At 40.4% G+C, this 24621-nt stretch overlaps 1 non-coding gene across 1 annotated transcript; it reads right to left on the reverse strand.

The window, feature by feature from the left end:
• Window positions 1-10877: 10877 nt before the first annotated feature.
• On the reverse strand, window positions 10878-10985 carry LOC112700229 (small nucleolar RNA R71). Its single transcript, XR_003153142.1, has one exon. It is a non-coding gene; the product is annotated as a small nucleolar RNA R71 (small nucleolar RNA).
• Window positions 10986-24621: the final 13636 nt, after the last annotated feature.

The following is a 24621-nucleotide window of genomic DNA, read 5'->3' on the forward strand; positions in this document are numbered from 1 at the left end:
CTAATCTGAGCAACAAGATGAACCGTCAGTTGTCTATACTGAACAATCCCCGGCAACGGCGCCAAAAACTTTATGCATGAAATTGTGATCTCTAACAATGGTATTCAACTTGGTATGCGCATCTACTAACTCAGCACTTTCTTCGTAACTTCGCATCACTAACCAGCAAGTGTACTGGGTCGTCCAAGTAATTAACCTTACGTGAGTAAGGGTCGATCCTTCAGAGATTGTTGGTATGAAGCAAGCTATGGTCATCTTGTAAATCTCAGTTAGGCAGATTCGAATGGTTTATAGTAGTTTTCGAAAATAATAATAAACAAAGCATAAAATAAAGATAGAGATACTTATGTAATTCAGTGGTAGAAATTTCAGATAAGTGTATGGAGGTGCTTTGTCCCTGTTGGATCTCTGCAACATACTACTTTCTTATTTTCAATCCTTCATACTCCTTTCCATGGCAAGCTATATGTATGGCATCACCGTTGTCAATGGCTACATCCCATCCTCTCAGTAAAAATGGTCCAAATGCTCTGTCACAGCACGACTAATCATCTGTCGGTTCTCGATCATGTCGGAATAGAATCTGTTGATTCTTTTGCGTTTATCATCATGCCCAACAATTGCGAGTTTGAAGCTCGTCACAGCCATTCAATCCCTGAATCCTACTCGGAATACCATAGACAAAGTTTAGACTTTCTAGATCCTCATGAATGCTGCCATCAATTCTAGCTTATACCACGAAGATTCTAATTAAGAAATCCAAGAGATATGCGCTCGGTCTAAGGTAGAATAGAAGTGGTTGTCAGTCACGTGTTCATAGGTGAGAATGATGATGAGTGTCACGGATCATCACATTCATCATGTTGAAGTGCAACGAATATCTTAGAACAGGAATAAACTGAATTGAATAGAAAATAGTAGTAGTTGCATTGAAACTCGAGGTACAGCAGAGCTCCACACCCTTGATCTATGGTGTGTAGAAACTCCACCGTTGAAAATACATAAGTGATAGTGGTCCTGGCATGGCCAAATGGCCAGCCCCCATAAACGTGATCAAAGGATCATAAGGTAATCCAAAAATAATCCCAAGATATCTAATACAATAGTAAAATGTCTTATTTATACTAGACTAGCTACTAGGGTTTACAGAAATAAGTAATTGATGCAGAAATCCACTTCTGGGGCCCACTTGGTGTGTGCTTGGGCTGAGCTTGAACTTTACACGTGCAGAGGCTTCTCTTGGAGTTGAACGCCAAGTTGTAACGTGTTTTTGGCGTTCAACTCTGGTTCGTGACGTGTTTCTGGCGTTTGACTCCAGAATGCAGCATGGAACTGGCATTGTGTGCCAGTTTGCGTTATCTAATCTCAAATAAAGTATGGACTATTATATATTGCTGGAAAGCTCTGGATATCTACTTTCCAACGCCGTTAAGAGCGAGCCATTTGGAGTTCTGTATCTCCAGAAAATCTATTTCGAGTGCAGGGAGGTCAGAATCCAACAGCATCAGCAGTCCTTTGTCAACCTCCTATCAGATTTTTGCTCAGGTCCCTTATTTTCAGCCAGAAAATACCTGAAATCACAGAAAAACACACAAACTCATAGTAAAGTCCAGAAATGTGAATTTAGCATAAAAACTAATGAAAACATCTCTAAAAGTAACTAGATCCTACTAAAAATTACCTAAAAACAATGCCAAAAAGCGTATAAATTATCCGCTCATCAATCTCCTAACCGGACGCTCCAATCCTTCCTTTGAGGATTGACTACTTTCTCCAAGATTCTTTTAATCTCCCGGTTGGACACTTCCGCTTATCCATTTGTTTGCGGATGATAAGCGGTGGTAACCTTATGCACCACTCCATAGTGCTTGAGCAGTGCCTCTACCTTCCTGTTACAAAAGTGGGATCCTTGGTCACTCACAATTGCTCGTGGCAACCCATAGCGGCATACAATGTTATTCCTAATGAAAGAAATGACGGTATTGGCGTCGTCAAGGCATGTAGGTATGGTTTCTACCCACTTTGATATGTAGTCAACCGCTAACAATATATATAGATACCCACTTGAGTTAGGAAACAGTCCCATAAAGTCAATGCCCCACACATCAAATATCTCACAAAATAACATAGGTTGTTGAGGCATTTCATCCCTTTGGGATGTGTTTCCCGACTTTTGACATTGATGGCAAGACACACATAATCGGTTAGCATCCTTGAATAAAGTTGGCCACCAGAATCCACAATCCAACACCTTTTTTGCGGTCCTTTGTGGGCCAAAGTGGCCACCCCATTCGGACGAATGGCAGGCTTCAAGAATGGGTTGGATTTCGGACTCCGAGACACATCTTCGAATTACTTGGTCTACTCCCCTCTTCCACAAGTGAGGGTCATCCCAAATGTAATATTTGGAATCACTCCTCAACTTATCCCTTTGGTGTTTAGAAAAGTTGGAGGAAAAGAGTTTCGCAACCAAGTAGTTCGCCATTGGGGCAAACCAAGGAAAGCTATCCGACACAGCATGCAAACTATCCTATGGGAATGAGTCATTGATCGGGAATGGATCAGATTTTAAATTCTCAAGGCGGCTTAAATGATCTGCAACCAAGTTTTGAGATCCACTCCGATCCCTAATCTCAATGTTGAATTCTTGCAAAAGCAAGATACAACGTATGAGTCTAGGTTTTGACTCATTCTTTGACAATAAGTATTTCAGAGCTGCATGATCCGTATATACCACTATTTTTTATCCTAGCAAATAAGATCTGAATTTATCTAAAGCATCAACAATAGCTAGGAGTTCTTTTTAGGTAGTGGTATAGTTGGATTGTGCTGCATCAATTATTTTAGAAGAGTATACAATGACATAAGGGAGTTTACCATCACGCTGTGCAAGCACGGCACCTATAGCTTGGTTTGATGCATCGCACATTATCTCAAATGGCAACGTCCAGTTGGGGCCTCGCACAATCGGTGCTGTGGTAAGAGATCTCTTTAACTCTTCAAAAGCTTTCACACATTCACCATCAAACTCAAAATCCACATCTATTTGGAGTAGGCGCGACAATGGTAAAGCAATCTTGCTGAAATCCTTGATAAAGCGCCTATAGAATCCTGCATGTCCTAAAAATGAGCGGATCCCCCTCACAGATGAGGGGTGAGATAAAGTGGTGATAACATCGACCTTGGCCGGGTCTACAGAAATTCTTTCATGAGATACTACATATCCTAACACTATACATTGTCTCACCATAAAATGACATTTTTCAAAATTCAAGACAAGGTTGGTGTCAACGCATCTAGCTAGCATCTTGGACAAGTTCTCCAAGCAACAATAAAAAGAAGTTTCATAAACACTGAAGCCATCCATAAAGACTTCCAGACAATTTTCCATTAGATCAGAAAAGACGCTGGTCATGCACCGCTGAAAAGTAGCGGGTGCATTACATAGTCCAAATGGCATCCTTTTGTAGGCAAAGGTGCCAAAAGGGCAAGTAAATGTGGTCTTTTCCTGATCCTCAGGAGAAATGTGAATCTGAAAGTAACCAGTGAATCCATCAAAAAAATAATAATGGGATTTACCTGCCAAACGGTCCAGCATCTGATCGATAAAGGGCAAAGGGTAGTGGTCCTTTCTTGTAGCGGCATTCAACCTTCTATAGTCCATGCACACTCGCCATGCATTTCGTACTCTCTTGTTGACCACTTCACCATCATCCTTTTTTACCGCAGTGATGCATGATTTTTTTGGAACAACCTGGACCGGGCTTACCCATTCACTATCAGAAATTGGGTATATGACACCCGCATAAGTAGCCTAGTGACCTCTTTCTTTATCACATCGAGGATGGTTGGGTTGAGCCTCCTTTGCGGTTGTCTAACTGACCTAGCTCATTCTTGGAGAACTATGCGATGCATGCAATTGCGAGGGTCAATCCCCACAATATCGGCTAGGTGATGCATTTGCATCTTTGCTATATTAGCTTGTTAGTTTAGTTAGTTTTAGCTTAATTTCATTCACTTTCTTTGAAATAAACAAGCAATTTTGTGGGTTTTCTCTCCATGCATTCATGAACCAAGAATTAAGTGAAATTTGGCATAATCTATGCAAATGATTCAAGGAGTTTATAAACAAGTTAATGTGAATAATTCCCTTGAAATTCATTGCATAAGATGGCAAGACTTTGAGGAAGATTCTTTGGTTTATGTTAGGTGATGAAGCAAGAAAACAATGGAGTAAGAATTGGAGCAAGAAGGCTTGAAGATGCATCAATCTTGGCAAGGGAACAGAGGAAGCACATTGCCAACTCTGGAGTGCACCTTGGAAACTTGAGAACCAAGTTGGCAATGCCAATGTGTGCAGCAATAAAGCAAGAAAATCCTGGAGCAAGGAGGCAGAGTGCACGTTGGCAACTTGAGAACCAAGTTGGCAACGCCAGGAAGGTACCCCTGAAGAGGCTCGAGCACGTTGTTGGCTGAGTGTTTGACAATAACTCTTGCAACAACGCCCAATAATGCAAGGCTAGGGGAGTTCTTTGGCGTTGGAGCTGGAGTGTTTGGCAACAACTTCACCAACAACTCCAGCAAAGTTGGCAGCCTGACCATACCTTATTCAAGGATGCATAACTTGAACCACATAGATCCAATTTACATGCTCGTAGTTGTGTTGGAAAGCTGACATCAAGAGCTTTCCAAAAATATATAATAGTTCATAATGTAGCATGAAATGGAAGCTCAAATCAGAGCCATCTTTAAGCCCAAAAACAAGGAAATGAAGTTGAAAGTTAAGGAGGAATGAATGAACCAAAAAGAAGGGCTTGAACACGTTGCCAAGGAAATGATGAACTGGCGTGTTCCTTGGCAACTCCAACAACAACGCCCATGCAAAAACTAGGCTAGGGGAGTCTGGCATTGTTGCTGGCGTGTTTGGCAATAACTTCAGCAACAACACCGGCAAAAGAATTTGGCAGCTTAACCTACTCTCTTAAATGGAGCATAAGTTGAGCTACAGAGATCCAATTGAGATGATCTCAAGTGCATTAGAAAGAAGATATCCTAAGCTTTCCAAGGATATATAATAGTCCATATTGAAGCAAAGGAATGAAGCTCAAAGTTCAGGCAACATTAGGCATGAAAAGAGAAGCTAAGAAGGAAGAATGGGCCGAATGGTTGGGAACAACTTGGACAACAACTTGGGCAACAACTTGGGAAACTTGGGCAACTTGGGCAACAACGCACAAGCACCAAGCTCCTAGCCCAGGAAATTCAATAGCATGTTGCCAACGTGCTGTGAACTGGCGTGTTTTCCAGTAACTCCCATTGGGCCAGAATTGATGAAAACTTGCTCTGCTCTCTTTGCTCTCCTCAAAGGGGAATACTTCCTCCATTGGACCAAGAATTCAACAAGGGAAAAGCCCACATTGCTAACCCAATTGAAGATCTCCAAATGAGTTTTAGGAGTAGTATAAATAGAGTAGAGTTTTGTACTTGAAAAAAACTTTTCTCGGAGACTTTTTGCACTTTTTACTTTTAAAGACTTTTAGACACCTTTAGATACTTTTACACTTACATCATTTTTAGTGACTTCTTGGAAGCAATTTGGAATTTCAGTTTTAAGAACTTCATTCTTTATTTCTTCACTATTCAATTTTTAAATGCTTACTTTTATACTTATTGATAGCTATGATTCACTAAACCCCATTTTCACTAGGGGGAGGAGCTCTGTTTATTTTAAATGAGTTGACAACTATTCTTTTCCTTCTCAATTCAAGTGGTTCATCCAAGAGGAGACTCTTTTTGTTCAAAGATTCAATCACATTTGAGAGAAGGGTTGAATCTATATGAATTGTGTGGTGAACTTGAGAAAGGAGCCATATAACTCAGTTTAGACTTCATCCTTTCATGATTTCTTTGATCAATACACCCAATCGATTTCTTGTACTTTCTGAGAACATCTAGGAGCTTCTCTTCTTCCTCACTAGAGAGCTCACTAGCGATGATGACCGGAAACTTTTGGTTGTCCTCTAAGAAAGCATACTTCAAATGAGATGGGAGAGGCTTCAATTCACTCTTTGCCTCAAGCTAAGGTTCTTTTTCGTCAAGCTCATGGACTTCATTCTCAACAACTTCCTCATGTTCACCCTCTTCATCATCCATATCTTCAATAGCATGGTAGCACAACTTGTTATGGTCTTCTTCTTGCACTTCCGCTACCACTTCATCAATTACATCACTCGGAGAACGAAATGCTTTTCGGGAGGATGTTTCATGGCTTCTTCTAAATTGAACTTGATAGTCTTATCCCCAACCTCAAAGGAATATGTACTGGTGAAGGCATCTAACTTGAATTTAGAGGTTTTAAGGAAAGGCCTACCAAGTAGAATGGAGGATGAGCTTCTATTTTCTGTTAGAGGCATTTCAAGGATGTAAAAGTCAATCGAAAAGATCAAATCCTTGATTCCCACAAGTACATCTTTGGCTATTCCTGTTACCGTGATCACACTTTTATGGGCCAAGACAAACCTCACTGCCGACCTCTTTAATGGAGCCAAATTCAACCGCACAAAGGTAGAAAGCGGCAAGATGCTTACACAAGCTCCAAGATCACACATACAATCATGAAAAGTATGTCCACCAATACAGCAAGACACCAAACAAGGCCCAGGGTCACCATATTTCTTTGGTATAGGTTCCATCAAGGAAGAAATTGAACTTCCCAAGGATAATGTCTCCAATTCCCCTATCCTATCCTTGTGTGTACATAAGTCTTTCAAGAATTTTGTATACTTTGGAATTTGTTGGATAGCATCAAGAAGTGGTATGGTTACCTCAACCTTCTTGAACACTTGAAGCATGTTCATATCAAATTCCGGCGTCTTCTTTGCTTTCTTCACCATGGAAGGGAATGGAATAGGGATGGACTCATCCACTAGAGCTTTCCTCTTGGGTTCCTTGAGGTTTACTCTTTCATCCTCATGCCTCTTGCCTACCTCCTCTTCTTCATGTGGAGCTTCAACAATTACTTCTTCCTCATGAATGTCCTCCAAGATCCTTGGAGGTATCTCCTCCAATGTAGTTCCTGACCATAGGGTGATGGCATTGAGACTGCCCTTTGGGTTTGGTTGGGGATGGGATGGAAGGTTGGAAGAACTTGAGGGTTGGTTGGTATTGTTAGAGGGGGATATGGACATCTTTGAAATCATGTTGGCAAGATTGGCCAATTGAGCATTCATAGCCTCGAATTGAGCCTTATAGCCCTCATCCCATTTCTCCACAGCGGCTTTAAGCTCTTCAATTTGTTTGGTGGAAGGTGGAGAGGTGTGGTTGGATTGTTGTCTATAGTGTGGTGCTTGGTACTTAGTGTAGTTGTTTTGGTTTTAGTTGTGATGGTTTTGGTTGGCTTGGTAATTGTTGTTGTGATGAGAAGGGGAGTTGTTCCATCTTTGGATTTGATTATTCCTTGTGCATTATCTCTCAACCCTTGGTGTTGATTACTACCATGAGGGTAGTGGTTTTGGCTTTGAGAAGGGTAGGGTGGATGATTGTTGTAATTCACATTGGCCACTACAAGAGCATGCTCTTCTTGAATTTGATGGCATTGATCGGTGTAATGTGTGGTGCTAGAGCACAAACCACAAATTCTAGGAGGGCCTTCAAGTTGGGCCACTGGAGGTGGGGCTTGGACGGCTTAGATGGAGTAGAACTCCTTTTGATCCTTTCGTATTTGGGTGAGAATGGTGGTCATTTCCCCAAGTGCTTTGGTTAGGCTTGCTTCGGAGGGGGACGATTCTACCACACCCTTGAGATGATTACTTCTCACTCTTGTATGTTGCGTAGCTTCAGCAACATCCTCTATCAAACTCCAAGTTTCTCCCTCCGTCTTGTTTTTCGAAAGGGAACCACCGCTAGAAGCGGTGAGCAATCTTCTATCTTCTACACAAAGACCTCCGGTGAAGTACCTAATGAGCAAGTGAGTATTCATTCCATGGTGTGGACAAGACTCTAGTAGCCTCTTGAATCGAGACCAATATTCATACAAGCTCTCTTGATCTCTTTGCATTATACCCGAAATCTCCTTCCGGATGTAGTCGGTCTTCTCTGGTGGAAAGAATTTATTTAAGAACTTTCTTCTCAAGAAATCCCAATTGGTAGCAATCTCATCCGGTAGCAAATAAAACCATGTCTTTGCTTGAGTTTCAAGGGAGAAGGGGAAAGCAAAGACCATGTTAGCCACCACATCGGCTCCATGCCTTCGAGTAGTAGAACAAGCAACTTGAAAATCCTTTAGATGTCGGATGGGGTCTTGACTCGGCAGCCCATGATACTTAGGTAGTAGATTTATCAAGCTACTCTTCAATTCAAAGTTTGGATCAAGGTTGGGATATCTTGCTTACAATGATTGAAGCACAATATCCTGAGCTCCTTGCTCATGTAAAGTGATCCGGCGTGGCTCCGCCATGTGTAGTTCACCTGTAGGATGCAAAGATGTATTAGTAGTGCCAACAGAAGAATAGGAAGTATCGGACTCCAAGTCGCTCTCGGTACCGTCTAATGCTTCGGTATGTTCCTCAAAAGAGACCGAAGTATTAGCCGTATAGTCCAACCGCCGTCTAGCTTGCCGAGTGTGTAACAAAGTTCTTTCAATCTCGGGATCAAAATTAGTTAAGCTAGAATTCGGTTGGGACCGAGTCATCACACTTGAGAGTCATAGCACAAAAATAAAAGAAGCTAAACTATAACTAGGTATTGAAAACAAACAAGCTATCTACAATATTCACATATTCACATAACCAATATTAAGGCATATGTTGCAACCATTCCCCGGCAACGGTGCCAAAAATTTGATGGACGCACGGGAACCGTGTCGGAAGAGATTTTCTAAATGAAATTGCGTTGCAAGTATAGCTCCCCCAACAACGATCCTCGCGAATCAAATTTAGAATAGAATTGGTTGTCACAAGTTCAACCCCAATAAAATAACCGAAGTATTCAAACCTCGGGTCGTCTCACGAAGAATGGGTAAACATGTGATTTAACATTGATTAGAAGTCCGGGGTTGTGATTCATTAACAAGAAAGTAAATTGAGAATCTTAGCAATTAAGCAATCTAAAGTGAAAGGAACTAATTCAAACAACAAGCAAGGTGTAAATAATTTCAAAATAAGGAACCAACATTCAATCTAACTTTACTTTTAACTAAACAATAACTACAACTAAGCAAGATAATTGAGAAATTGATTTTCAAATATGAATAATAAAAGCAACTCTTGGTTAGGCATGGGAATTGGGGTCACTATCTTTGTCTAATAACCATATCTTGACAATTATGAGGAGCCAAACTCATTAAGTCTACTTCTACACCTGAAGTACGTCAAATGGTTTGGTCAATATCAACCCATAAGGCCTAACCTCACTACTAATTAACCTAGTAGTAGGCTAGTGTTAATGGATATCAAATTGACCACTAAGGACTCTCAAATCATCAAATCCATTAGACCTAACGACTCAAGTTTACCCAATTCCTTTAGCCTAAGCCAAGAGTAAAAAGGACTACTCCATAGTCAAGGTAAACAATTCATCAAACACTTGGTAAGCATTAATAAAAGATATGTTCAAATTGCAATTGAATTGAAATCAACAAATACCCACTAACAATTATCATCTTATAAGAGCTTAAACAACACAATGAAGCATAAAAATCATCAATGTAACATCAACAAGTCAAGATTCACAATATTCATGAAATGGTATAAAGTGACAATTGAAAAAATCCATAAATTAACACAAGATCTAAGTGGAAATATACTAAGAAATTCAAATTAAGCAATCAAAGATAGTAATTAACAAAACCCAATTCAGATTCAATAAGGAAAGATCAAATTAAAGCTAGATCTAGAGAAGAACAAGGGTTTCTTCCTCTAGAAGAACAAAAAGCCTCAAAACTAGAAAAATTGTGTCTTAGTGTAAAATGATTGATCCCCCGTTTCTCCATAGCATCCTTGGGTCTTTTCCATGCAGAAACAGCCTGAAATTGGGCCTGTTGAGCCTCAGAAATCACCAGGCATGATTTTTTTTAATGAGGTCACGTGCAACTTCCTGCGCGTGCGCCCGCGCCGATTGCTTTTGTGATCCATGCGTGCGTGCCAGCTGCGCGTTCGCGTCAGTGAAAATTCTCTGGCCTGCGTGGATGCATCCATCCTTGCGCGTCGCTTCCAGCTGTCCTCATCCACGCGTGCGCGTGATGTGCATGTGCGTGCCGATGCTGCAGTTCCCAAAATCCAAATCTTCATGTTCCTTCCTCTGGTGCATGCTTTCCTTCTCTCTTCTAGGCCATTCTTACCCTACTAATTATGAAATCACTCAACAAATACGTCACGGCATCAAATGGCAATAAAGAGAATCAAAATATAGCAATTCGAAGGCAAAATAAGCATGTTTTCCACAATGGAACAACATTGGGAAGTGAACTCAAAACCATGCATTTCTTGTGAATAAGTGTGAGAAATATTGATAAAACCCCCAAATAAGCACAAGATAAACCACAAAATCGAGGTTTATCAAGAAGCATCTCTATTCCTGCTATTGGAGCAAACAACTTTGAGCTTAAGCCTCAATTATTTTCTCTTATGCAACAGAATTGCAAGTTTCATGGACTTCCATTGGAAGATCCTCATCAGTTCTTGGCTGAATTTTTGCAAATCTGTGACACTGTTAAGATCAATGGAGTTGATCTTGAGGTCTACAGACTCATGCTTTTCCCTTTTGCTGTAAAAGACAGAGCTAGTATATGGATGAACTCACATCCTAGAGACAATCTGAACTCTTGGAAAAAGATGGTCAATGCCTTCTTAGCTAAATTCTTTCCACCTCAAAAGATAAGTAAGCTTAGAGTAGAAGTTTAAACCTTCAAACAAAAGGAAGGTGAATCCCTCTACGAAGCTTGGGAAAGATACAAGCAATTGATTAGAAGGTGTCCTTCTGATATGATTTTAGAATGGAGCATCATAGGTATCTTCTATGATGGTCTGTCTGAGTTATCCAAGATGTCATTGGACCATTCTGCAGGTGGATCTATTCATCTAAAAAAAACGCCTGCAGAAGCCCATGAACTCATTGAAATGGTTGCAAATAACCAGTTCATTTACACTTCTGAAAGAAATTTTGTGAACAATGGGACAACTCAAAAGAAAGGAGTTCTTGAGATTGATACTCTGAATGCCATACTGGCTCAAAACAAAATATTGACCCAGCAAGTCAATATAATTTCTCAGAATCTGATGGATTGCAACCTGCATCTGGCAGTGCTAAAGAAGCCTCCTCTGAAGGAGAAGCTTATGACCCTGAGAATCCTACAATGGAAAAAGTGAATTACATGGGAGAACTCTATAGAAACACCTACAATTCTTCATGGAGGAATCACCCAAATTTCTCATGAAAGGATCAACAGAAGCCTCAACAAGGCTTCAATAACAATAACGGTGGGAGAAACAGGTTTGGCAATAGCAAACCTTTTCCATCATCTTCTCAACAATAGACAGAGAATTCTGAGCAGAGCCTTTCTGGCTTAGCAACCATAGTCTCTGATCTATCTAAGACCACACTAAGTTTCATGAATGAAACAAGATCCTCCATTAGAAATTTGGAGGCACAAGTGGGGCAGCTAAGTAAAAGAGTTACTGAAGCTCCTCCTAGCACTCTCCCAAGCAATACAGAAGAAAATCCCAAGAGAGAGTGCAAGGCCATAACCATGACCAACATGGCCAAACCTGGAGAGAGTGAGGAGGACGTGATTCCTAGTGAGAAAAACCTCATGGGATGTCCTCTGGACAAAAAGGAGTTCCCTATTGAGGAACCAAGGGAATCTGAGGGTCATACAGAGACCATAGAGATTCTATTGAACCTACTTCTACCATTCATGAGCTCTGATGAGTATTTTTTCTCTGAAGAAGATGAAGATATTACTGAAGAGCAAGTTGCTAAGTACCTTAAAGCAATCATGAAGCTGAATGCCAAGCTATTTGGTAATGAGACTTGGGAGAATGAACCTCCATTGCTCATTAATGAACTAAACGCATTGCCTCAGGTGAAGATACCTCAAAAGAAACCGGACTCCTGAAAGTTATTAATACCTTGCACCATAGGCACCATGACCTTTGAGAACGCTCTGTGTGACCTGGGATCAGGCATAAACCTCATGCCACTCTCTATAATGGAGAAACTAGGGATCTTTAAGGTACAAGCTACAAAAATCTCACTGGAAATGGCAGATAATTCAAAGAAACAGGCTTATGGACTTGTAGAGGATGTCTTAATGAAGGTTGAGGGCCTTTACATCCATGCTGATTTCATAATCCTAGACACTGGGAAGGATGAGGATGAATCCATTATCGTTGGCAGACCATTCTTAGCCACAGCAAAAGCTGTGATTGATGTTGACAGAGGAGAGTTGGTCCTTCAAGTGAATGAGGACTACCTTGTGTTTAAGGCTCAAGGATCTCCTTCTGTACACATGGATAAGAAGCATGAAAAGCTTCTCTCAGTACAGAGTCAAATAGAGCCCTCACATTCAAACTCTAAGTTTGGTGTTGGGAGGCCCCAACCATGCTCTGAATATCTGTGAAGCTCCATGAGAGCTCACTGTCAAGCTATTGACATTAAAGAAGCGCTTATTGGGAGGCAACCCAATTTTTATTTATCTATGTTAAGTTTCCATTTTCCATTGTTATTTTATGTTTTCTTTAGGTTGATGATCATGTGGAGTCACAAAAACAACTGTAAAAATCAAAGCAAATTCAAAAACAGCATTAAAAATAGCACACCCTGGAAGAGGATCTTACTGGCATTTAAACGCCAGTAAGGGTAGCAGAATGGGCATTAAAGGCCCAGTCTGGCACCATTCTCGGCGTTTAACGCCAGAAAAGGGCACCAGACTGGCATTTAACGCTAGAAAAGGGCACTAAGCTGGCGTTAAACACTAGAAAGGGAAGAAAAGCTTGCGTTTAATGCCAGGAATGGGCAGCAACCTAGCGTTTAACGCCAAGATTACCACTTAGAGGGCGTTTACACGCCAAAATGGTGCAGGGATGAGAAATCCTTGACACCTCAGGATCTGTGGACCCCGCAGGATCCCCACCTACCTCAACTCACTCTCTCTCTTGTTCACACATTCCAATAACACCCTTCCCCAAATACCCCTCACCAATCACCTTCATTTCTCTTCCCCAATAACCCTTCACCAATCACCTCCATCCACTCTTCCCCAAACACCCCACCTACCCCACAATTCAAATTTCAAAAACTTTCCCTCCCAAACCCAACCCCTAATACACGAACCCCACCCCTCTCTCCACTCATATATAAACCCCTCATCCCTCCTTCATTTTCACACATCATAAACACTTCTTTCCCCCCTTGGCCGAACCACTCACACCTCTCCATCTCCTCCATTTTCTTCTTCTTCTCCTCCCTTCTTTCTTCTTTTGCTCGAGGACGAGCAAACCTTTTAAGTTTGGTGTGGTAAAAGCGTTACTTTTTGTTTGTATAACCATTTATGGCACCTAAGGCCGGAGAAACCTCTATAAAGAGGAAAGGGAAGGCAAAAGCTTCCACCTCCGAGTCATAGGAGATGGAGAGATTCATCTCAAAGGTCTATCAAGACCACTTCTATGAAGTTGTGGCCAAGAAGAAAGTGATCCCTGAGGTCCCTTTTATGCTCAAAAGGAATGAGTATCTGGTGATCCGACTTGAGATTTGAAGAAGAGGTTAGGCACCAACCCCATTCAACAAGTCAAAATCTTAATGGTTCAAGAGTTCTATGCTAATGCATGGATCACCAAAAACCATGATCAAAGTGTGAACCCGAACCTAAAGAATTGGCTTACAATGGTTCGGGAGAAATACTTAGATTTCAGTCCGGAAAATGTAAGGTTGGCATTCAACTTGCCAATGATGCAAGGAGATGCACGCCCCTACACTAGAAGGGTCAACTTTGATCAAAGGTTGGACCAAGTCCTCATGGACATATGTGTGGAAGGAGCTCAGTGGAAAAGAGACTCCAAAGGCAAGCCGGTTCAATTGAGAAGGCATGACCTTAAACCCGTGGCTAGAGGATGGTTGGAATTCATCCAACGCTCTATTATTCCTACTAACAACCGGTCCAAAGTGATTGTGGATCAGGCTATCATGATCCATAACATCATGATTGGAGAGGAAGTGGAATTTTATGACATCATACCTCTAGAACTATACAAGGTTGCTGACAAACCCTCCACTTTAGCAAGGCTAGCTGATAAACTCCAATTTTGTGGTTTATCTTGTGCTTAATTTGGAGGATTTTATCACCTTTTCCCACATTTATTCAATGAAATAGCATGATTTTGCAATTCTCCCTTTATTTATGCTTAAATGTGAAAACATGCTTTTTAGGCCTTAAAATAGCTAATTTTAACTAACTTTAATTCCATTCGATGCCTTGATATGTTTGTTAAGTGGTTTTAGGTTTAGAAAGCAAAGATTGGATTGAAAGAATGAAGAGAAAGCATGCAAAGTGGGAGAACTCATGAAGAAATGAAGGAACCATAAAGCTGTCAAGCCTGACCTCTTCGCACTCAATTGACCATAACTTGAGCTACAGAGGTCCAAATGAGGCGGTTCTAGTTGCATTGGAAAGGTAACAACTGGGGCTTTAAAATGATTTAAAATTTGCCATAGTTGCTTGATGTCTAGGGATTCGTATGCACACTGTACGTGTGCCTACTGATTGGTGCACGTGATTTACTAAAATCAACTCGTCACCAGCGATCTCTAGAGCATTTTGGGCCCAATCCAACTCATTTTTAATGCTATTTCATGCAATATCCAAGCTTGGGCAAAGAGGGGGAGTAATTGTTAGTAGTTTTGGCATCATGTAGGTTAGTTTCTAAAGAGAAAAGCTCCATCTTCTCTATAGAATTAGGTTAGGTTTAGGACATTTCCATGTTAGATCTAGGTTCAATTACATGTTTTCATCTTGTTTCTTTTATGGTCTCTTGTTCCTACTATTTGATTCTCTTTGTTTTCATGTTGATTTCTCTTTTATGTTCATGGATGCTCTTGTTGGATTTGATTTACTTTTAGTGCAATTTAATGTTTGATGTTCTTTTACTGTTGATTTGAGTTGTGATCTTACTTTTCTTGCAATTAGTAGTTGTTAGATTTTATCTTTCCTTGCAATTTATCATGCTTTCCTTTTATACCCACCAAGTGTTTCACAAAATTCTTGGTTGGGCTTTAGAGTATATTTTGAGTATTCTTGGCTTGGGAAGATAACTTAGGAACTCTTGAGTTGCTAATGTCCAAGTGATTAATGATTGGGAGCCATTAACCCTAGATCTCACTAATTGAATTAGTGGAAACCTAGGACTTATGGACTTGGATTGACATAGCTCATTTGACTCTCCTTTATTAGTTAGAGGATGACTTAATGGGGTTGATCCTTGCCAATTCTCATGTTGTGGTTAGTGATAAGGATAGAGATCCTTGACCATCAACCTTTGCCAAGACCTTTTAGCTATTAGTTTACTATTCTTGTCCATTTAATTTCTTGTCCCTTTATAAATCAAACCCCATGTTCCTTCATAGCCAATAATCATTCACTTCATTGCAATCCTCGTGTGACGACCTAGAGTCCAAATACTCCGGTTAATTCATATTTGGGGTTTGCTCTTTGTGACAACCAAATTTTTTATTGGGAGGATTGTTTGTTGGTTTAGAACTATACTTGCAACGAAGATTTCATTTGTGAAGTTCTATACCGACAGGACAAATTTTCTTCTTAAATCACTAGCCTTCCCTCATCTCATTTGTCACCTATGCAATTTAGCTGGAATTGTCATAGAGGAAGACATCCTCATTGAACAGGACAAGCCCATCACTAAAAAAAGGATAGAGCAAACAAGAGAGCCCACTCATGGACCTCAACAAGAGCATGAGAAAGTCCCTCATCAAGAAATCCCTGAGATGCCTCAAGGGATGCATTTTTCTCCACACAACTATTGGGAGCAACTCAACACCTCTTTGGGAGATTTGAGTTCCAATATGGAGCAACTAAGGATGGAGCACCAAGAGCACTCCATATCCTCCATGAAATTAGAGAGGATCAAATAGCCATGAAGGAAGAGCAACAAAGGCAAGGAAGAGACATAGAGGAGCTCAAGCGTTCCATTGGATCTTCAAGAGGAAGAACTAGTCGCCATCACTAAGGTGGACCCGTTCTTTGATTTCTTTGTTCTTATCTTTCTGTTTTTCAATTTTTATGCTTTATGTGTTATCTATGTTTGTGTCTCCATTACATGATCATTAGTGTCTAGTGTCTATGTCTTAAAGCTATGAATAATTCCATAAATCCTTCACCCTTCTTAAATGAAAAATGTTCTTAATTACAAAATAACAAGAAGTATATGAATTTCAAATTTTGTCTTGAAATTAGCTTAATTATTTTGACGTGGTGGCAATACTTTTTGTTTTTCTGAATGAATGCTTGAATAGTACATATTTTTTGATAGTGAAGTTTATGAATGTTAAAATTGTTGGCTCTTGAAAGAATGATGAATAAAGATGAATGTTATTGATAATCTGAAAAATCATAAAATTGATTCTTGAATCAAGAAAAAGCAGTGAATAACAAAGCTTGCAAAAAAATGGCAAAAAAGAAAAAGAATGAAAAAGAAAAAGCAAGCAGAAAAAGCCAATAGCCCTTTAAACCAAAAGAGTGTGCTTAAGAACTCTGGACACCTCTAACTGGGGACTTTAGCAAAGCTGGGTCACAATCTGAAAAGATTCACCCAATTATGTGTCTGTGGCATTTATGTATCCGGTGGTAATACTAGAAAACAAGATGCTTAGGGTCACGGCCAAGACTCATAAAGTAGCTGTGTTCAAGAATCAACATACTGAACTAGGAGAATCAATAACACTATCTAAATTCTGAGTTCCTATAGAAGCCAATCATTCTGAATTTTAAAGGATAAAGTGAACTGTCAAAACTGTTCAAAAGAAAAAATTCACATAATTTAGTGTTGTGATGAGCGGATAATTTATACGCTTTTTGGCATTATTTTTAGGTAGTTTTTAGTATAATTTAGTTAGTTTTTAGTATATAATTATTAGTTTTTATGAAAAATTCACCTTTCTAAACTTTACTATGAGTTTATGTGTTTTTCTGTGATTTCAGGTATTTTCTGGCTGAAATTGAGGGACCTGAGCAAAAATCTTATTCAGAGGCTGAAAAAGGACTGCAGATGCTGTTGGATTCTGACCTACCTGCACTCGAAATGAATTTTTTGGAGCTACAGAAGCCCAATCGGCGTGCTCTCAATTGTGTTGGAATGTAGACATCTTGGGCTTTCCAGCAATGTATAATGGTTCATACTTTGTCCGAGAATTAATGGTCCAAACTGGCAATTCAAGTCAGGATAAAAAATTCTGGCGTAAAACGCCCAAACTGGCACCAGAATTGGAGTTAAACGCCCAAACTTGCACCAAAGCTGGCGTTTAATTCCAGAAAAAGCCTATGCACGTGAAAGCTTCAATGCTCAGCCCAAGCACACACCAAGTGGGCCCCGGAAGTAGATTTCTGTATCATTTACTTATTTCTGTAAACCCTAGGCTACTAGTTCATTATAAATAGGACCTTTTACTATTGTATTTTCATCTTTTGATCATCTTTGATCTTGGAATCAGGTCTATGAACCCTTTTTCGATTGTTTCATGTTATTTGGAAGCCATGGCCATTCGGCCATGTCTGGACCTTCATCACTTATGTATTTTCAACGGTGGAGTTTCTACACAGCATAGATTAAGGTGTGGAGCTCTGCTGTTCCTCATGAATTAATGCAAAGTACTATTGTTTTTCTATTCAACTCAAGCTTATTCTCATTCTAAGATATTCACTCGCACTTCAACCTGATGAATGTGATGATCCGTGACACTCATGATCATTCTCCTTTATGAACACGTGCTTGACAACCACTTCCGTTCTACATGCAATAGCTTGAGTGTGTATCTCTTGGCCTCCTGGTTCACGACGCATGGTTGACTCTCCTGACAACAGAGCCTTCCATTCCATGCGATCAGAGTCTTCGTGGTATAAGCTAGAACCAATTGGCAGAATTCTTGAGATCCGGAAGGTCTAAACCTTGTCTGTGGTATTTCGAGTAGGATCCGGGATGGGATGACTGTGACGCGCTTCAAACTTGCGACTGTGGGGCACAGTGACAGTGCACAAAAAGATCAATGGATCTTATTCCGACACGATCGAGAACCGACAGATGATTAGCCATGCAGAAAACCGTAGAGGACTATTTTTACTTAGAGGACAGATGGTAGCCATTGACAACGGTGATCCACCAACATACAGCTTGCCATGGAAAGGAGTATGCATGACTAGATGAAGGCAATAGTAAAGCAGAGATTCAAAAGGAACACAACATCTCCATACGCTTATCTGAACTTCCCACCAATGAATTACATAAGTATCTCTATCTTATTTTATGTTTTATTTATCTTTTAATTATCAAAACCCCATAACTATTTGAATCTACCTGACTGAGATTTACAAGATGACCATAGCTTGCTTCAAGCCGACAATCTTCGTGGGATCGACCCTTACTCACGTAAGGTATTACTTGGACGACCCAGTGCACTTGCTGGTCAGCTGTACGGAGTTGTGAAAAAAGTGTGTGAGATCACGATTTCGTGTACCATTCCGTTCTTCATTTGATTCTCTACATGTGACCATGGGAGTACTTTGATTGCTTAGGCATTGGGAGGCTAAGTTGTTTACTACCTCAGTTAAGGTGGCCATGAATTCTAGTTTCCTCCTTTGAGATTCACGTTGCTCTTGAAGTATTGAAGTGAGAGCGTCATTCATTGGGGTTTGGGGTGGATAGGAAGGCTCATTATGTGGGAAAAAAGGTTTATAATAAGAAGGTGGTGCATCTTGGTAAGGATATGGAGATAGTGTACATGGAGGTGGTTCTTGGAAGTAATTATGTTAGAATTGTTGTAGCTCTAAGTATGGTTCATATGGCTCATAAGGTGGTTAGTATGGTGGATATGGGTTAGGGACATATGGAGGTGTTTGGTGGTATGAGGCTTGTGAGTATGATGGTTGAGGAGTATATTGAGTAGGGGGTTCATAGGCATATGGTGGTTATGGTTGATAACCACAAGGAGATCCACCATAACCATTGGATTGGTATGCATCATGGAATAATTCTTGCTCATAGTACATGGAGGAGGTTGTTGCCATGAAGATTGATCATATGCTTGAGGCTCCTTGATGAACTTGAGATTACTGTATGATTACAATAACTCCTTCGGCAAGTATACCGAAATATCATCAAGTAAAAAAGTCACTGAGAGTGAGGTCGATCCCACGAGGATTGAATGATTAAACAACTTTAGTTATTAGGGTAATTAGTTAAGCTAATCAAGAATAAGTGTTGAGTGCAGAAATGGTGCACGAAATTGCAATCACACTTTTGCAACTCCGCACAACTAACCAGCAAGTGCACTGGGTCGTCCAAGTAATACCTTGCGTGAGCAAGGGTCGATCCCACGGAGATTGTCGGCTTGAAGCAAGCTATGGTTATCTTGTAAATCTTAGTCAGGATATCAGAAATTATCAGGACTGATTGTGATAGACAAAAGAACATGAAATGATTACTTGTTTTGCAGTAATGGAGAATAGGTTGAGGTTTTGGAGATGCTCCATCTTCTGAATCTCTGCTTTCCTACTGTCTTCTTCATCAAACACGCAAGGCTCCTTCCATGGCAAGCTGTATGTAGGGTTTCACCGTTGTCAATGGTTACCTCCCATCCTCTCAGTGAAAATGTTCCTATGCTCTGTCACAGCATGGCTAATCATCTGTCGGTTCTCGGTTAGGCCGGAATAGAATCCCGCGATTCTTTTGCGTCTGTCACTAACACCCCGCCTGCTAGGAGTTTGAAGCACGTCACAGTCATTCAATCATTGAATCCTACTCGGAATACCACAGACAAGGTTTAGACCTTCCGGATTCTCTTGAATGCCGCCACCAGTTCTAGCTTATACCACGAAGATTCCGATTAAAGAATCCAAGAGATAACTACTTAATCTAAGGTAGAACGGAGGTGGTTGTCAGGCACACGTTCATAGTTGAGAATGATGATGATTGTCACGGATCATCACATTCATCCGAGTTAAGAACAAGTATTATCTTAGAATGGAAGCAAGCATGATTGAATGAGAAACAGTAGTAATTGCATTAATTCATCGAGACACAGCAGAGCTCCTCACCCCCAACCATGGGGTTTAGAGACTCATGCCGTGGAAGATACACCAAGAAAACGTGTAAAGTGTCATGAGGTACAGATACAATGTCAAATGATCCTATTAATAGTAAACTAGTAGCCTAGGGTATACAGAGATGAGTAAATGACTTAAAAATCCACTTCTGGGCCCACTTGGTGTGTGCTTGGGTTGAGCAATGAAGCATTTTCGTGTAGAGACCTTTTCTGGAGTTAAACGCCAGCTTTCATGCCAGTTTGGGCGTTTAACTCCAAGTTTCATGCCAGTTCCAGCGTTAAACGCTGGAATTTCTGAGGCTGATTTGCCACGCCAGTTTGGGCCATCAAATCTTGGGCAAAGTATGGACTATCGTATATTGCTGGAAAGCCCAGGATGTCTACTTTCCAACGCCGTTGAGAGCGCGCCAATTGGGCTTCTGTAGCTCCAGAAAATCCACTTCGAGTGCAGGGAGGTCAGAATCCAACAGCATCTGCAGTCCTTTTTGGTCTCGGAATCAGATTTTTGCTCAGGACCCTCAATTTCAGCCAGAAAATACCTGAAATCACAGAAAAACACACAAACTCATAGTAAAGTCCAGAAAAGTGAATTTTAGCTAAAAACTAATAAAAATATACTAAAAACTAACTAGATTATACTAAAATCATACTAAAAACAATGCCAAAAAGCGTATAAATTATCCGCTCATCACAACACCAAACTTAAATTGTTGCTTGTCCCCAAGCAACTGAAAATCAAAATAGGATAAAAAGAAGAGAATATACTATAGACTCCAAAATATCAAGGAAACATAGCTCCAATTAGATGAGGGGGACTAGTAGCTTTTTGCCTCCGAACAGTTTTGGCATCTCACTCTATCCCTTGAAGTTCAGAATGATTGGCATCTATAAGAACTCAGAACTCAGATAGTGTTATTGATTCTCCTAGTTAAGCATAATGATTCTTGAACATAGCTAGTGTATGAGTCTTGGCTGTGGCCCAAAGCACTCTGTCTTCCAGTATTACCACCGGATACATACATGCCACAGACACATAATTGGGTGAACCTTTTCAGATTGTGACTCAGCTTTGCTAGAATCCCCAATTAGAGGTGTCCAGGGTTCTTAAGCACACTCTTGTTGCCTTGGATCACAACTTTATTTCTTTCTTTTTCTTCTCTTTTTTTTTCTCTTTTTTTTCGAAATTTTTTTTTCACTGCTTTTTCTTGCTTCAAGAATCAATCTAATGATTTTTAGATCCTCAATAACAGTTCTCTTTTTCCTCATTCTTTCAAGAGCCAACAATTTTAACATTCTCAAAACAACAAATTCAAAAGACATATGCACTGTTCAAGCATTCATTCAGAAAACAAAAAGTATTGTCACCACATCAAGCTAATTCAACTAGTTTCAAGGATAAATTTCGAAATCCTGTACTTCTTGTTCTTTTGTGATTAAAGCATTTTTCATTTAAGAGAGGTGATGGATTCATAGGACATTCATAACTTTAAGGCATAAAATTTCAATTTTTATTAATTATGAATTAAGAACAAGACTCAAAGATAGATATAAGATGAGACTAAAAAATTAAAAAATAGAAAACAAAACAAAAGAAAAAGAAAACGCAAAAAAAAAAAACATAGGCTCCTAATGATAGAGGTTTTCACAGAGTTAGGACTCAACAACCTTGATTTTGAGAAGTGGATGCTCCCTCAGCTTGAGAGGAGAGCTTTTGGCGTTTCAACTCTTGGAGTTCACGCCCCTGCTTTTCTTGTTCCTTCAGCAATTTGCAGAGCATGCAGTTCTGATTCTGCTGTTCTTCCTTCAGTTGCTCCATAGTCTCTTGCAACTTGGTGATAGATGCCTCTAGGCTGGTCCAGTAGTCAATTCTTGGGAATTCAGGGAGGAATTCCTGTGCCCTCCTCTTGATAGAGTTGTCCTGCATTTGTCCTTCCATTGACTTCTTGGTGATTGGGTGTTCAATGGGTATGAACTCATCTACTCCCATCTTCACCCCAGCCTTTTTACAGAGCAAGGAGATCAAGCTTGGGTAAGCCAATTTGGCTTCAGTGGAATTCTTATTTGCAATTGTGTAGATCTCACAAGCAATCACATGATGAACCTCCACTTCTTTTCCAAGCATAATGCAATGAATCATCACTGCTCTCTTGATGGTGACCTCAGAACGGTTGCTAGTGGGCAATATGGAACGCCCAATAAAGTCTAACCAACCTCTTGCAATTGGTTTGAGGTCTCCCCTCTTGAGTTGGTTTGGGACACCCTTTGAATTGGTTATCCACTTAGTTCCAGGGAGGCATATGTCCTCTAGAACTTGATCCAACCCTTTATCTGCTCTCACCATCCTCCTATTAAAGGATTCAGGATCATCTTGCAGTTGAGGTAGTTTGAAGATTTCTCTTATTTTGTCCAGATGGAAGTACATAACTTTCCCTCTGACCATGGTTCTGTAGGTATGGTAAGCAGTTTCAGTCATTCTCTGCTTATCTGTTAGCCACAGATTAGAGTAGAATTCCTGAACCATGTTCCTTCCAACCTTTATTTCAGGATTGGTCAGAACTTCCCATCCTCTGTTTCGAATTTGCTCTTGGATCCCCGGATATTCATCTTCTTTCAGATCAAATTTAACTTCCGGGATCACTGACCTCAGACCCATTATTTTGTGATAATGGTCTTCATGTTCTTTGGTTAAGAACTTCTCTTGATTCCAAAGATTCTTTGGATTATTCTCTTTCTTTCCTCTTAAATTGGTTTGTTTTCCCTTAGGAGCCATGATCTTGATGAATCTTGGCTTAATGATCACGGAAAAGCACACCAAACTTAGAGGTTTGCTTGTCCTCAAGCAAAAGAAAGGAAAGAAGAGAGAGAGAGGAAGAGGAAATTCGAATCGTGTGGGGAATGAGGGGTGGCAAACGTTTATTTATAGAGTAGGGGGAGAGATTTTCGAAAAAAAAGAAAAATTTGAAAGGAGATTTGAGGAGATATGGAAAGAAATTGAAAAAAGGGTGAGTTTTTGAACAAAATTTGGGAATGATTTGGAAGATTTGAAAAATGATTTTAAATTTTTGAAAGTTTGAAAGTGAATGATGAGAGATTGAAATGTGTTTTTGTAGAAAAATATGGGAAAGAAAAGGAAAGTTTGAAAAAATCTGAGTTGAAAACAAAATTGTGGTCCCCCCACCTTTCTGGTTAAACGCCCAGAATGGCGCCCATTCTGGCGTTTAACGCCCATTTGGTGCCCCTTTTGGGCGTTTAACGCCCAGCCAGGTGCCCTGGCTGGCGTTAAACGCCAGAAATCCTTTATCACTGGGCGTTTTTCTGAACGCCCAGGATGTTGCACACCTGGCGTTAAACGCCCAGAATGGTGCCCATTCTGGCGTTTAACGCCCAAAATGGCACCATTCCTGGCGTTAAACGCCCAGAATGGTACCCATTCTGGCGTTTAACGCCCAAAATGTCCCTTACTGGCGTTTTTTTGCCAGTAAGCTCTTTTTCTCTGCTTTTTGAGCTGAATCCTTCTGTAACTCTGTGAATTCCTTCATTTTTGATACTTGCCTCTGTAAGAACAATTCATACAACTTCCTAATGACTGGGTTGCCTCCCAGCAAGCGCTTCTTTACTGTCTTTAGCTGGACTTTCACTGAGAATCACTCAAGTCTCAGTTTTGAGCATTCCTGCTCAAAATTGCCTTCAAGATAATGTTTGATTCTCTGTCCATTAACAATGAACTTTTTGTCAGAATCAATATCCTGAAGCTCAACATATCCATATGGTGACACTCCTGTAATCACATACGGACCCCTCCACCGGGATTTGAGTTTTCCTGGAAACAGTCTAAGCCTAGAGTTAAAGAGCAGGACTTTTTGTCCTGGCTCAAAGACTCTGGTTGACAACTTCTTGTCATGCCATTTCTTTGCCTTTTCCTTATAAATTTTTGCATTTTCAAAGGCATTGAGTCTGAACTCCTCTAGCTCATTTAGCTGGAGCAGTCTTTTTTCACCGGCTAACTGTGCATCCATGTTTAGGAATCTGGTTGCCCAGTAGGCTTTATGTTCTAGTTCCACGGGCAGATGACAGGCCTTCCCATACACCAATTGGTATGGAGAGGTTCCTATAGGAGTCTTGAATGCTGTTCTGTATGCCCACAGAGCATCATCCAAGCTCTTTGCCCAATCCTTTCTTCGGGCCATCACAGTCCGTTCCAGGATTCTTTTTAGTCTGTTAGAGACTTCAGCTTGCCCATTTGTCTGTGGATGATATGGAGTTGCCACTTTGTGGCTAATTCCATATCTAACCATAGCA

This window comes from Arachis hypogaea, chromosome 6 (genome assembly GCF_003086295.3).
Source record: "Arachis hypogaea cultivar Tifrunner chromosome 6, arahy.Tifrunner.gnm2.J5K5, whole genome shotgun sequence".
In the NCBI taxonomy this organism is placed as follows: Eukaryota; Viridiplantae; Streptophyta; class Magnoliopsida; order Fabales; family Fabaceae; genus Arachis; species Arachis hypogaea.